The sequence below is a fragment of the Haliaeetus leucocephalus genome, unplaced genomic scaffold, assembly GCF_000737465.1.
Source record: "Haliaeetus leucocephalus isolate CR32 unplaced genomic scaffold, Haliaeetus_leucocephalus-4.0 Scaffold555, whole genome shotgun sequence".
In the NCBI taxonomy this organism is placed as follows: domain Eukaryota; kingdom Metazoa; phylum Chordata; class Aves; order Accipitriformes; family Accipitridae; genus Haliaeetus; species Haliaeetus leucocephalus.
Window position 1 is genome coordinate 7233668 of NW_010972991.1, and position 13950 is coordinate 7247617.

The window sequence follows — 13950 nt, forward strand, 5'->3', positions numbered from 1 at the left end:
TGTTATCTCTGTAGCCCATGCTGTAATTCCTACAACACTGGTATCTTCTCTCACTCAAACCCACCTACTACATGATTGCCTTTACAGCAGGAATATTTGTAATTCTGCTGAAAGCACACACAATATTAGTCTCCAGAATACTGTCAATTTTGTAGACGCAGAGGCTCCCTTTCATTTTACTTCACTTATCAGCATAGCTTCATCTTAAAACAATCCATTTCCCCTCTTACCAACAAACCTAACAAAAAAGGTGCAAAATTAAGACAGCCATGCACAGGCCAACTCTAACATAAAAGGAGGAACTTGAACCTGCTGCCAAATTTCCTGTTTTTCTTCTGCTGTTTTCTCTCCTCTTTTCTCTGAGAAGGGAGTTGTGTTACAAGTCACACAATTTCCTAGGTCATGATCCATCCACCTAAGGTGGATGACAGAGGTGAGATCCATCTCTCCTAACTCCAGATGTCTGCAGACTAAATGTTCACATGTGACTCAGTCACATAGATCCTCTTGGTCAATGGAGGTAAAGAAGCATTTTGAGAACTTGGCTGACCTAACACACTTCTAGAGAGCTCATGCAGGTGTGGACATCTACCAGGGCAACCCCTTGAGCTCTCCCAGCATGTTCAAGTTTAACATTTGCAGCCATGGCCCGGGACAGAGGGTGGAATAAAAGACCCAATCGTCCTTCCCAGTCTTGCAGTAGTAAGATTACACTTACTGGCATAACAAGAAGACATATCTAATAACTAACACCATTAAGGGAGTAGCTCCTGTACACATATTCCCATCAAGCTCAAAACATTGGACCACCACAGTCTTGGTACAAATGCAGCCTCCCCATACCATATTAGCTGACACCACCCAAGAGCTCTGCAATGTTGATTTTGGCATCAAGTAGAAAGGACATCATGCAAATATGCACCAGACTCACCTGCCCTGCAGTGTCATCACTGACACCTTATCTGTCTGCTCCACAGGCAAAGCTTCAACCACGTCCCTCACCTAGTTTTACATAACAAAATCACATGTAGCTTAAAAAGGCTTGTACCTGGATCCCCCACTGCTGTTACATGAGCACTTCCCAATGGTTTCAAGGTATCATAAAAAGAGATGTCTCTGCTTCACATGCATCCCTTCCTCACTTTTACTTACAGTATGGAGAGACTGGAATTTAGATGGCCAGATTTCTGCCATGCTAATCAAATAACATTCTTCTCCTCATTTGCATTCTTACAGCTTCCCATGCAGCTCAGACATAGATGTTTTGGTTTCCCTCTGTGATAAAATTCTGTAAAAACCATTCAAACAGTCGTGTCTGCACAACTATAGTTAAAAACATGATAAAGTCAGTTTACTTACTTCTTCAGCTGTGTTGCATTAGAAAAGAGAAAGAAAATTTTTTTGGAAACTGCACTTCTTGGTATCCCATATAGATATGCTCTGTTGGTTTATTTAATCCACAACAAGTTTATTCATTTAAATTGAATCTGGAATCCTGTGGGTGACATTTTTATGTTCATATGTCAGCAGATGCCTGTTTTGCTTTTTTTACTTCAACAGAAACAAGTTTATACAGAATTTTCTCAGCAGTGTCCATAATACAAATCCTACCTCTAGGCAAGCTTCCAAGCCTCAGCTGCTTGGTCATATGCATGAGGGAGTGTTTTGTGCTTTTAAAACCTCACACAGCATTGCCCACAGTAATATTTCATTCTCCTTTCCAAAATTCATCTTATCACCCTCCTCTGTTGCCCCTGAACCTAATTTTCTACAAACAAGTTGCTTTAAAGTTAACATTGCCTATAGAATCATTTGTATACCTTCTCCCCTTTTGCATGACCAGGTAGTTATTGCATCTATAACACCACGTGCTTCTTCATTTGTTTAGACCTTATTCCATAGTACAGGCTTGATAAGGCAAAGACAGCTATACTTTTGAAATGCTTTTGATTTTGGCGAGTCAGACTGAGCCCCTGATTATACCCAATGATTCTTCTCCTTTCTCCTAATTTCTGTATTAAACAGACTTAATTACTTCTGTTAAACACTAGTGAAACAACCAATTCTTCTTTTTAAGTTAGATTGCCATTAATTCTGAATTTTCCCAGCCTTGTCTTTGTCTCTCTGTGTGTATAGTTATGGATAATACTTTGTGTCAGTGCCATGCACAGCCCCCCCGTTACTGTCCCAGCCACAGCTTTGTGAGCATTGCTTGGAGTATGCATTTTTATCAATTTATGGACACCTGCCCACAAATTTCCATAATAGACACAGGGCTTCTAAGCAAATCCGCTGCTAATGGATTTGGAATTGCTCTGTGTATTTTATCTGCACCGCTTTGCCTTCATAATACCTGTGGGATTATTTGTAAAGCAGTTTTTATATTATCTCCTTATTTAATTTTCTTCTGTGATGTCTCCAGCCAGAATGAGACCATAATGGTGATGTCTTCATATGGCTCTGCTTCAAAGCTGCATGCAGGTCTTAAACAGGAGATTACAGCAGTAATAGGTAGCAGTCTCTCTTCCTGATGCCCTAACATCACTGCAGACCAGCTCCAGAAACCAAAATACAGGAGAGGGCCAGATGCAGACAGTCTCTTCAGCCTCCAGCATAGGTACTACAGTCCCTAAAATGCCCAGTCCCCCGAACACTGTAATTCAGAGCCCCTAAAATAATGCCCAACACTGTTGATAATGACTCCTCAGGTGTGGTCGCACTTACCAATATGAGGTGCCACTTTCCTCCTCATTTGATTTTATAGGGAGGCAAATGCTCCCCCATGCTCCATAATACTGACTGTGCAGCTGACCTGGGCTAGAAAACACTGACGCTGCCTCTGAATTGGCAACTGTTGATTCAGCTGATTCAGGATTGAATTTCTAACCAAACAAGCTTTCCAAATGATTATGTTAACTTTTGGGCATGGTAAACATGTTCACAAATAGCCACACTGGCACTTCTGAACATGTGATAATTTGGCCCCGATTTAGGCATCCAGATGGTGTTCAGCTCTCATTAGTTCTTGCAAACTACTCAGTCAGTACTAGCTCAATTCAGTTAAAGAAAATGAGGGACAAATGTCGCATTTTCTGATATCGAAGCAGCAAGTCAGAAGGGGTTTCTCCTAGTGGGTAGGGCACAAGGTCATTATTTTGACAGGATCAATGCTAGAAATTTTTCACAAATATTTCCATAACCATGTTTATCTTGATTTTACCATGATTTTATCACTAGAGGTTTTGCAAGGTATCACAGTCTCCTTTTGTGTGTTTTGTTGTGGTTTTGGTTTTTTTTTAATAGCCTGAGCTGTTGGAACAATATCACCTGAGGATCTCAGCCTTTTCTTAAATATTCCCCTCCATTTCTAGCATGATTTGGCTGCAGAGAAAAACCCATCCATACATGCGGCAAAACCACCTACAGGCTGAGAAATCAAGGAATAACTCTGAGTCTTACCTGTTGGGGCACTCCACCCCCGGGTGGTTTGCAGGTTTAATGTTCCCACATATAATGTAATCATTTCTAAGAGATCAGAGAATTTGACACAATTATTGCAAATTATTCAGGCATAGCATGGAGAAGAGAAAGGAGATGTCATGCAAACTCCCATTTACAGTTCTGCCAATGGCACTCATTTTTTCTCCTTGCAATGGCTGTTTTTCAGTTCTTGGCTTCCTTTTGATTGTCAGCCCGTTGAGATCATTATGTGGTGCAGCTTTTATAGCAGGTATCAAATGGTAGGCCAGGTACAAATATAAAATTGGACTATAACATGGAGTTTCTGCCAAGTAGGCTGGTGTGTCAACACTCCTGTGCACTGTGTGCTCAGACCAGTTTGAGTCAATATCAAACATACAGCTACATTTGAGGAAGTATCTTGTTATTTCAGTGCTGCAGCCATGAGAATTTTCCTTGTGCTTTTGGCAAATGTGTATTTACACAGTCATGATTACAGGTGCAACTTCAGATCAGAATATGCAAAGCCAGGATGGTGGTTTCTCTGGCTCCATGGACTTACTTCCCTTATGAGGGCATGGAGGAGGTCATGTAGACATCACCCAGCAGTGTCGTCTTTGTGGATCTCACCAGCCTTGTCCCTGGTGGGTACATCCTGGCTCCATGTTTGCACTTCACTTTTTCCCTGGTCACTCAAACCTCTTCCTCAGAAATGTGCTGCTGCTGTTGCCCAAACACAAGAATTTTACATCTCCCTGAATGGCCTCAGCAACTGCTAAGTGCTTGTGAGTGTCTCTGTTTTAGCAAGAGTGATCACTCTTTAAGGACCCCACTTAAAATTTAGGTGTCATCACCTTAGCACTCATGCAGACCTATGCAGAGGGATAGTTCCTGCCCCCAAAAGCCTAAAAACCTGAGCAAACAGGGCATGCTTCAGTAAGAGCACTGCCCTATAAATAGGCCCTGTGGTATGGCTTTCTCTTCATTGGCTTCGCTTTTCATATCACTTTCATATCACTCCCATATAAAACTGATTTAGAAAATGACAAGGTGGAAGAAAGAACTCTATTTTACTAAAAAAAAGAGCTCAGGAAAACAGGAGGTGGGTAAGGTGACACAGATTGAGCCCAGACCACTCAAATCCCACTTTAGAGAATGAATGAGGCAACCCACAGCTCCGTACTGAGTCACAGAAGATAGCAGTGCAAAATGGAAATACCAGAAGCATCAGTGTGTCCCCATGGCAGGTCACTGCTGAAGCCCTTGGAGATGCCAGCAAGGGACAGTCAACCCAGGCTGTGGTCCGTGAACGGTGGGACAAAGTTGGGACAGAGACTTCCCCTTTGCTTTGCAGTACCCAAAACCTGCCCCAAGGGACCCTGACCCCCAAAACCCTGACCCTTAATAGGGATAATTATAATGACCAGAATCCTGTTCATTCTCACTCCACACAATTTTGTTCTCTCGTTTTGTGATGGTGATCTTTAATCACTGGCACAGAGCTGGCTGAAACACGGGTCTGAGCTCCCTCTGCAGAAGCATCTTTTCCCTATTGCGAGTTCAAAGAATGGACAAGAGCGTTTTGGCCCCAGAGCTTTAATCCAGAGTTTTAAACCTAAGCCAGGGGCTGAAAGGAGCTTGTATGTGGCAGAGACTACTCCATCTCTCCCCAAACACCAAGTATGCAGTCTGGTTGCAGGATGACCTGGTTTCACAGTGCGAATTTGACATCTTCATTCTGATCACTGCCTCAAACTATACTAAAAATACAGTAACCACGGAAGGCAAAGGTGAAAGAAGAGGAGATGATTCTTTCTTATAAAAGCCACTTCTATGTTCCTTTTATAAAACTCTGTGAGATGTTAAAGCCAACAGTTCACCAAGCTTGGTCCAGACTGTCAGAGACAGAAAAATGTAGCTGCTGCCTCAAAGTACCCGCTATCGAGGAAAGAAAAGAGCACACGAGAGATGAAGCATTAGGAGGGTTTGATTTGTAAATGGGAGGAAATACGCCACCATTAAACTGACTTTCCACACTAAATACATGCTGCACAAATTATAGCCCTTGTTAAACAAGGAGACACACAAAAAGCTGCATTGCTTCACATCAGTTATTTTGCACAAAATGAAGTTAGTGGTAATATTCACTAATCTGAACTGCCTTAAGTCACAGTGGAGATGTCTGGTCATTGAACACACCAACATTCTGCCAGGATCAACACAGAAACAACCCACCTCGTCAGAGCATCAGCACAGGTTAGTGAAGCTGCTGATGTTGAAGCACATTTGTTGGCCTGCAAAGGAACTGCTTTATTTTAAGCAGCAAAAATCCACTGCATTGGGGACTTGAAAGCCAGATAAAATAGGCATCTCAATAAACATGAATTAAAATCTTTTTTTCAAGACATTTAGGTTAGTTTTGTAAATGGCACTGTGTAGGCTGCTAGCCATGCTTTTCAATTTTAATTTAGATATTAATATAATAAAAAAATACTCACATGAATTTGAGACATGCTAAAACTTAATCAGTACAAAGGAAACCCAAGCAGCACTGTGATAATCATTGAAATTAGAAATCCAGCTGCCAGTCACCTGTGATATAACTAACTTACATCAGCATCAAGCAGTACAGCCTTTTCTTTTTCCAAAATCTCTGTAAAACACAGACCTGGATTGTTTTCATACTGGGCTTCATATCCAGGGGTAGTTTATCAAACAACTTATATCCAAGAAATGGGCTGATTAAGAAATTTATAGCTGTCCCCAAAAGCCTGCCTCTTCTCTTCTCTGTAAAGATCCTTTTAAATAATTAGCTGATCCTTCATGAAAAAACACTGGATTTTAAAACACTGTCACATTTACACGAAATTTTTTTCCCATTTGGAAATGGGAGAAAAATGACTCCAGATGGAATAGAAGAAAATACAGGATCTGTGAGATTTCTCTCTTGAAACAGCCACTCGTTTCTGTGTGCAAAAATGAGCAACTGCATGTAGGAATCATAGATTTGCAGAGCTCGGTATTTGTAGGAGTCTCTGCAAGAAAGCCTGCAGGGAAAACGCTAGACTTTATTTTAACTCCTCTGCCTTCTCCACAGCTAGCGTGTTTTATGAAAGATTTAACAAAGCTCATTTAACTGTCATTATGTTTTCACACAAACACAGAACAGAACTGGAGGGAAGAAACCTTGATGCTTTTTTGCGAAGTATAACCAAATCCTTTGTCACTTAATTGCTTGCTTTCTGACTAAAGAACCATTTGCAAGCAGAACCGGCGCCCGCCTGCTCTCTCCCTTTCCCCGCCTCGAAAGCCACAGCAGCAGAGCCCCTGTCCCATTTCTTAGAGATCCATTTCCACCACAGCTACAGAAACTCAGCTGCAGCATCAAGAACACACACAGAGCTCTGACCACACGCTGCAAACAATGCCGTATCTTGGAGCATAATATATCTATTCAGGAGCCAAATATCCACTTATCAGAGGCTGGATAAAGCCAGGTACTAATCTGAAATGACATTTGTTTCCAAAAACTCTAGGCGTTTCTCCTAAAATGCCTGTACAGCAATCGAAGCTTTCCATGATAAAGCCTTGACACTCAACACCTGCTAAGGTATTTCTATAAAAATGTGGGAAGTGCCAGCTCAAGCCAATGTCTGACAGAATCCCGACCAGAAGGTGAGCCTTCTGCATCCTGCCTGGACGTGCTAATCGTGACACTATGAATTTAGGGGAAATGAAAAGAGAAAGGAAAAATGAGTCTCTTTCAGTCTCTCCTGAACTTGTTCTTCTGCTCTATATAAATAATATCATATTAATAGGGCAGCCAGGGAGGGGGTCCCCAAACCAGCGCACACACCGTACAGCCTGTAGCTGCAGCAGCCGCAAGCTCACCGCCCTCGGCTGGGCTGAGTCCAGGCTGGGTCTCGGAGCTGGCAGACAAACATGCTCTCCATGAAACAAAACAGAAAATAAAAAGATCTCAGATCTCTGCCAGCCCCATCCCTCAGGTGCTACATTGCTGTGGCACAGGATCGCCTGATCCTGGGGCAGCCCTGGAAAGCACTATGCCAGCAGAGAACATGAACAGGCAGTCAGGTGCTGAACGTCGAGCAAATGCACCCTGGAAGACTTTGAGGAGTGGTGTCAGTGTTTTCTATTTTATTTTTAGGTCAGCTATTTCCAAAACCAGTTTGCCTGCAAGAAAGATACAACCACCTTTATTTTTTCTCATGGCAGTTCCCAGGTTGCTGGAGCTTTCCCATCCCACTTTAATCCTTCTTGGGCTGGTTCTTAAGGGCACATTCACCAGCACAATTCTCCAGATTTGTTTAACTGCAGGCTGTTCCCATAAAGCAAATCCACGGCTTGGGAAACCTTGAACCATTGCCTGCTCACATCTCTCTTTCCAGAATGACTGCATCTACTTTACCTCCAAAATCCAGTAGCAATCTCCTTGGCAGAGTAAAGGTGACATGTATGGTTGAAGACCAGTGTTACCTGGTCTCTTGTGGCTTTAAAAGCTCCAGCAGATTTATGATATTGAGATAAATTAAGCTTTGAATCTTGCCAGCAGTTGCCTAAACTCAGGACTGCAAGGGTCCCTATAGATACAGGTCAGAGCAGCTAAAGCTAGACCTTGTAGGTATGTTATCTGTCCCGTTACAATGCAATGACTGCAGCATCAAGTTCAATAACATTTGTGGGGTTTTTACCCTGATTGAACTACACATCAGGAATAAAGTCCCCATTTTGGCTGACTGTGGGATAAAACTCTACTGCAATCAGGAGTAGGGACAGGCACCTGGATTTCCACCCCTGCGACCCCCCCATCTTTGGAAACATCAAACCATTTTGTCCTCTAACTTGCAATGACAAATCCTTAGTGTCAACAATAGCAGAGCAGGGCACTTTCCTAACAACATCCATTTACCTAAATATTTGCCAGAAAGGCAGGCCACGGTGCATTTTGTGTGTCTATTTAGAAATACACTTACCCTCTGCCAAAGAGCCGTTTCAAACTATGCTATGCAAACACAGCTGTGTTTGAAACTACCAGACACAGGAATTTGCAAGCTATTTTTAGAACTAATCTGGTGCATTGAAAGACAAGACATTTTGCCTCTTTTTTTGTTACAGATCACATCACCTGAGTTGCTCCTGGTGAACTCGTGATTGTGCTTACCATACTGGCTTCGGAGTATTTCAGCAATCCTGCATTCAGCACAATTAGGAAATAAACATTTATTCGATTCAGTGTGATGATGTGGATCTCTGCTCTTCTCCTCTAAAATAAAAGGAATTATTTGACCACCACAATACCATACATAAAATTGATGTGATGGTGAATCTGATGAATGAGTCAGTCCTAAGAGGCTGGTAGGGACCACTGTAATTAGGACATCCCTTCACTTCTGTCCTTTTATTTTCAACCAGGTGTTTACTCCTTATTCCAAAGTGTCATTGTTCCAGGTATCAGCCAGATGACACACAGACACAGCACTGCTGCTCAGCAAGTCAAGAAAATTGAGGGATCACCTAGAGCAAAAACGTTTTTTGCCCTTTACATCTCTCCAACAGAAAAACCTATTGACATAGATGGTTACAATCCCACTTCAGCACTTTGCCTCCTGTTTGCGGCTGCTGTTCTGTCAGGCATGGGCACCATGTGGGTGCCAGTGGGACAGGGCACGGCAGCAGCCCTGGCCGAGCATCCCTCCATGCAAGGATGCTCCCATGGTGGAGTTTGAACCAAAAGGGTTTGGAGAAGAGGAAACTGCGCCCACAAATTTAATGCAGTCTCTCATCCCTTAAAATGCAGCAACTTGTATAGATCCATACAGTAAAATGTGTTTGTGCCTCTAGATGTGTCTGGACTCTCCCTGGGGGAGCAGCCGGCACTGATCTCCATCGGATGCCAGGGAACACACGGCGGCCTCGTTGCTGTCTCACATGTTGTGTCACCGACCGAAAGGAGAAGACCAGTTCGGTTCTACTGGTGAGGTGAGGAACACAACCTTGATCAGTTTGGGATTGAATGAAATGCCTATTTTGGCATTGGGGTTTTGGGGGTTTTTTTTTTTTACTTTTCAAATTTAAATGTAGGCAAAATATCTCACAATGGAATATATTTAGATTAAATCAGCAAATAGTTCAGCAAAAAAAGCCTGTTCCATTTCCATTTTTTCAACAGGTAAACTAGTTGTAAAAATATGTTATTCAAATAGAGTGTTTCAGCTCCAATCTTAAGCTTTAACTGGCTTGTTTCATCAGGAAGTAAATGGAGTCATGCTTCAGCCTGAATTTTTAAAAAATATTATGATGATTCTTTCAGAGATGATCATAAACCATAACATACCCCTGTAAATAAGTACTTTGCTATTAGTGTGACTTTTTTTTTCATTTCTTATATAAAATTGCCTCAACAATTTTCTGTTTAATTTCATTTTATGCCTTGTGTTGGAAAAGATTAACTCCATTTCTCTACAAAATACCACTTACCTGTATTCTTCAAAGTGAGTGATAAAAACGAATTAGAGCTTGGTGCAGGCATGGATCTTTTTGCCATCCTACTCCTTGTACAGGACTGCAGATTGGTTTGCAAATTTTTTAATCAAGTGAGGGTGAAATCTCTAGATAAATTTGAGCAGCAGAGGACAGGCAATTCTTTTTTTCCTGCTGTCTGCATTCATCCCAAGGAAAAGCTGACAAAAGCAGAGCCTGCAGAGCACACCTGCGAGAGGTATGCAGTGCAGCAGAAGATATGCACGGCACAGCCGCCGAATCTCCTCCTCTGTAGCCAGCCATGCAGATGTAAAAACTATTCCAGTTTTCAGAGTTCGAGATGGCAGGCTGTCAAAGCGAAATTCTACCTATTTCAGAAAAAATAAAATACAATCAAAGGAAGACATACAAGTAATTTTTGAAGAAGGGCTCACGGCACATTGAAATGAAACATCTGATATTCCTAGGCACAAACTGTCTTGACCGTATTTCTCTTACAAGACCTTTTCAGCCCTAATTCCCAAAACAAGGAATTACGGAGGGAGGAAGCACAATTAAAACACAGACTATAGGATACGTGTATGTGATGCTGTCTCATCCACTGCTTCTTTCTCACGTGAGGACACTAAAAACATCCAATGGGCATCTAGCACATAACACCAGCAAGAGGCCATGCACGTCTTGGCCAATAAAACATTTGTGTGTTTTGCTCCAAAACCCACCAGAGAAGTTGGTTTCTCCTCTGCTTTGCCCCAAGGCAGGCAGCAGCCCAGGCTCACTGCAGATTACCCTGCAGTTTGCACCGCCTGTAGGCTGGAATCAAGCTCAAAGTGAGAGCTGGGGAACATCCCCACAGGAAGAATACAAACCAGAATATTATTTCTTACAGTCTCAGTCCCTGCCTGCACCAGGCAAATGAATGAACAGCCCCGTCCCCGCTGGAAACCCTGCCAGCTGCCCTCTCCGTCCCCTGCCAGATACCTCATCGTCTCCCACACCTCGTTTCTGCGTGCACATGAAATTTGGGATGCAAACAGGGTTGGGTGCTTTCCTCTCCGGCCACGACAATGTTGGACCTGAAATACCTTATGTCAGAGAGACAGCACTGCATGGGGATGTTTTAATTACCATTTCCCAGGGCTGACATCGCAGTGGGCAAGAGCCCGGCGCTGCCGTAGCTCAGCCCATGCCGTGAGCAGGGCGTTAACAGAGCTGTCACACCGACTTTTCTTTCCCACATCATCGCTCAAGATGTGACATTCAAGTATGTAAATATACTTCAGAAAACCTCTGTGCTGAAAACGGCCTTTCTCACCTCAGCACTCACTGGAAGCAAATAATTACTATTAAGTAACACTATTGCCAACAGACCTTTGACTGTGACTCAGGTTCCCAAACACTTTTCTATGTTTTCAGTGCTGAATACCTGCTACAACCACGTAAGAAAGCTGCTGGCACAATTTGCAATTGCATCTCAATAAGTTTATAAAAATTGAAAAGTTTTGTGTCTAACTTAAAAACACTATTTGGATTTTTTTTTTTTATGTTGTTGTTCAAAATACAAAAACTGCATTATTCTTAATATTTTCATCTCAGGTAGTTCTCTTTTTGGAAAAAGCAAATGTCAGACTCAAATGATCTGTAAAACTAGGAACAGCTCCTCCAGAGTCTAATTCAGTGACTTTTCAACCTCTTCTGATCAGATAGCTAAAATCCATTTACAGAAACGCCAGCACCCTGCACAGCTCTTGAATACTTTGTAGAGAACTACTACCAGCATCAGAGCCAAAGCTTTATGGCCAGCAGGTGTTAGGCAGGGATTAAACACCATGGGGAAAACACGCACTTCAAAATCACTCTTTTTGCAGGCAAATAATAAACCCTCCAATCCCTTCTGCTTTACTGTTCCCATTCTCAGAAGCGCAACTCCATCCAGAAGCTGCTAACACAGATAATGCCCGTTTATGCTCCTGTGCATAAAATCAAGATACAAACCACACTAAATCCCTCTGTCTACAACAGTCTAATAGGTTTTAAAGGTATTGTCCTGGCTTCAGCTGGAATAAAATTAATTTTCTTCTTAGTAGCTGGTACAGTGCTGTGTTTTGGATTTAGTATAAGAAGAGTGTTGATAACACACTGATGTTTTAGTTGTTGCTGAGCAGTGCTTACACAAAGTCAAAGACTTTTCAGCTTCTCATGCTGCCCAGCCAGGGAGGAGGCTGGAGGGGCACAAGAAGTTGGGAGACGACACAGGTGGGACAGGTGAGCCAAACTGGCCAAGGGGATATTCCAGACCATGTGATGTCATGTCCAGTATATAAACTGGGGGGAAAGCTGGCCAGGGGTCACTGGTCAGGAACAGGCTGGGCATCAGTCAGTTGGTGGTGACCAGTTGTTTTTCATTTGCATCACTTGTTTTTCTTGTGGTTTATTTCTCTCTCTTTTTGTTATTTTCCTTTTCATTACAATTCTGTAGTAACAGTAGTAGTAGCAGCAGCAGCAATAGTAGTAGTAGTATATTTCAATTATTAAACTGCTCTTATCCCAACCCATAAGTTTTCTCACTTTTACCCTTCCAATTCTGTCCCCTATCCCACCAGGGTGGAGTGAGCGAGTGGCTGCGTGGTGCTTAGTTACCAGCTAGGGTTAAACCACGACAGGTATAGTTACAGTATGACTATGCATCACATATTTGTTTGGGGTTTTAATTCCCATTAGTTTGCCATCAGAGTAGTCTGATGAAAAAATATCAACTTGAGTCTAGAGTGGCTGGTTCACAAAATCACACTGGGAAGTTAAATATTCACAGTAAAAAAGCAAATGTTAAAAATGACAGCAAAAGCCATGAAGCTCAGCTGAAGTCTGTGGAGACTATGGTAGACTTTCAAATTACAATGACAAAATATTGTTCATGAATCTGGCATCCTCAGTCCCATATTCAGACAAGTGTTTCAGATCCACTTCACGCTTTGAGCACCCCTGCTGCTGTTCAGCCTGGAGAAGCTCAGCTCAGTTTTGGTGACCTCCTTGCTGCCTTCCTGAGCGCTTTCAGCCAGATCCATTCAAAAGCTCAAAGGCTGTCTCCCTGACCTGTCTTTTTAAGAATGTCACACAGACATCTTCGCAACTTTTCACTTGTTTCTTCCTTCATCTCATTAAAATATAGACATCTCAACTCTGCCATTCAGGAACTTCACAGGTCTGCCCTTCTCCACCGCAACATGGATGAGGTTAAATTTGCCACCTGATCCTGAGACAACATCACTTGCAAGTCTTGGACAACCACAAAACCCCAGCACATTTCTGACAATATTACTGCTGCCTCTGTACTTACTTATTGCTGTATCAGAGCAGCATGTCCCCCACGGTGTTCACAGCATCACTGATGCTGGATCTTCCACTTGTGTTTGCCCAAGACACTTGTGTTACACTGTCAGCGTGGCCAAGAGCAGACTGTACGTGGACCCTAACTTCACTAACTGCAGTCAAATACTCTCCGGGCTCTGCTGTGCCGAAAGATGCCAGGTGATGGGAGTACATATTGCCATGCCCAGCAGCACTCTCCCTCTCCTTCAGCCTCAAGCTCCTGGCCCAAAATTACTTTTGATAGAGGAGCAAGGCCCTAAATCAAGCAGAAATCAGACCAGAAGCCTTTCACTCACAAGGTTTACATAGCACTGCAGGCAGCCAGCATAATATGTCGAAAGTGTCACCTGTGCTCAGTGATGCCGTCAAAAACTTAAACCCAGCAAGACAGAGAGTCACTTATGTGACCTCCAAACCAAGCACAATCCATTTCATGCCATTACAGTCACACTCGGCGAAATGCCCACTTGTGTGTTTTGCTGCACCAGACTGAACCATCATGAATTGTTGTAACAATAACTTTAATTGACTGTGCAAAGTATTTTAAAAACTCACAAGAGAAAGTTCTGGGGAACGTGGGGAAGAAAAGGTTAGCATCTCCTGCAAAAGTCAGTTCTCCGT